General features: G+C 39.8%; 1 protein-coding gene across 1 annotated transcript in view; it reads left to right on the forward strand.

Annotated features, from left to right (window-relative positions):
- Positions 1–2,500, forward strand: part of LOC122253481 (uncharacterized) — a 6,927-nt gene that overhangs the window by 2,790 nt on the left and 1,637 nt on the right. The window lies entirely within an intron of this gene.

The following is a 2,500-nucleotide window of genomic DNA, read 5'->3' on the forward strand; positions in this document are numbered from 1 at the left end:
TCACCCTCCCGCTGATACCTTGGTCAATGACATTCACACGGGCAATAGGTTCTGTGGTCTCAAAGCCAGTCCGCCAAAGTCAGTCAGTTGTTGCTCACAGTAAAACGGAAATTGCGAAAGTTGCAAGACTCTGAAAGGGGGGGAGGGGAAAGGGGAATGAGGGTGGAGGAGGGGAGAGGGGGGAAGGAAGGGGTATGAGGAAAGAGGGGTGAAGGGAAAAGAGAAAAAAAAAGAGAAGGAAGAAAAGAGGAAAAGGGATAGAAGGTCAAGAGGGGATGAAGATAGGGGGAGGGGGAAAGGGAAAGGGATGGGAAGGGGAGGAGAGTCGCCATAATTCACGGTATAAATTTTTTCTCACTTGACATTTTCAGAATAGCGGCTGCCTATTCGTTACGACAGAATGAGCTGTGGTTATTTATTGGCTTGTAACACATATCTTACGAATGACAAATCAGTAACGCTGATAACGCCTTTCGTGATGTTATTTGTTGCTTATGGCCAATGATATAATTACGCTTCCATCGACGGGGATGAAATATGTGCAAATATCAAAAAAATATAATTTTTATTTCAGTGTTGATTATAATAATATCAGTATTTAAGAATTGAGGAATTTGCAGAAGGATTGCAATGATTGCAGCATTGACGATGATGATGAACTTAATGCTATCACAACACCAAGTTCTTCATCACTAGCAAAAGAGGCCACAAGTCATCACGCCTCAAATTTCGTACATCACCATCATCACTTATTATAGTTACTCAATAGCCGAAAGAGCGGATGGCACAATAAGAGCATGCTTGCAATGCGCAACGTGCAAAGGGGGTTGCTGTAGCCCAGATGACGGGGCGGTTGACGAATCTTCGTTATTCCCCCGTCACATGGCCGCTCCCGTCAGATAAAGTATTGTGTTTTTCTCTTATATAATACACACACACACACACACACACACACACACACACACACACACACACATATATATATATATATATATATATATATATATATATATATATATATATATATATATATACATATATACACACATACACACGCACACGCACACACATACACACACACACACACACACACACACACATACACACACACACACACACAAACACACACACACACACAAATACATGGAAATATAATACCAGCTTTCAAGGACCCCTCTTCTCTTTCCCTGATTTGTCTAACTCAACTTACAGAATGTATAATCTTACGTCTGTCGTCCTTCACTTTTTGTCTGTGCCGCTTTTCTCATCTTCCTTTCTCTCACTTGGATTGCTTATTCGTAAATCATCAGAAAATTATACAACCCTAGTCATTTACGGCAGGAAAAACCGGGCTTATTTGCCGTATTGAGAAATGTTTGTGCATAAGGCATTACGGGGAAAGGTAGCAATCATTTGGTTTGGTGCGTAACCCATAGAGTCCTTGGCTACGTAATGGCTTTCTGCGTGATTCGTATCATAGCAACGTTCTTGATTTAATGCCGCTTATTAAGTCGAACTTTCAAACGGGTTTCTCTATCATTTTTTAAGGACGTGCATCACGACTTGATATACCTTTTTTTTAGTATTAAAAGACTCTATTGTTTCCAGATAATTATTATTACAGTTTTGTGTCTCTCGTGTGATATGGGACACGAGAATTGGTAAAAACATAAAATGTAAAATAAAAGAAAGAGAGAGAAATATGGATATCTAGCACTGTTAATTCACCCGTGATCCTATCATGCAATAAAAATACGCATAACCTTCACCTTCTTTGAGAGGGAGTAGAATGCAACATGATAACTCATTCATGCTTGAGTAGGTCCCTGCAACATACGCGAATCAATGAAGATGAGTTATCGACCGTCACGGCGGGAAAATCGATTATCATAGTGTTAGCTTCACTTCCCATTGACGTCACGCATGCGCTGGCCACAAAATATATACTTTTTAAATATCGGTCAGTGATCGCATTGCCGGTTGACTGTCATGCTACTGCAGTGATCTATGACAGCTCACGATTGCTTTAGAAAGACGATGTATTTTCCTCATTTATAGTTGTGTTCGTTTTTTTTCTAGAGATGTACTAGTGCATTAATTATATGAATGCGTGGGAACAATCGTGTATATATTGATTAAAATGCAGTGTGCTGCTAAATATTACATGTTTTTGTTTTTGTGTTCGAACGTTTATATTAATCTTGTTCTTATCTCGATAATATATTTTTTTCATCAATACGACTTTCCTCTTCATTTTTTTCATTATTGACTTTTGCGATATTTGATATTTCACCAGTGCTGGAGAATTAAAAAGAGGAGAAAGTAATGATCCAAAATCGACGAAGAGATGATGAAGCTCTCCTAACATTGCCCAGGTGTAAAATAATCCTAACACAACCCGCTACACACTACACCTTCCCCCCACACCCGCCACCCACCATACCCAAAACCACACGCACACACATAGACCCCCATAAACACACACACGCACACGCACCTC

The sequence above is a fragment of the Penaeus japonicus genome, unplaced genomic scaffold, assembly GCF_977035675.1.
Source record: "Penaeus japonicus unplaced genomic scaffold, GWHDUDI00000001_assembly GWHDUDI00000031, whole genome shotgun sequence".
Lineage (NCBI taxonomy): Eukaryota > Metazoa > Arthropoda > Malacostraca > Decapoda > Penaeidae > Penaeus > Penaeus japonicus.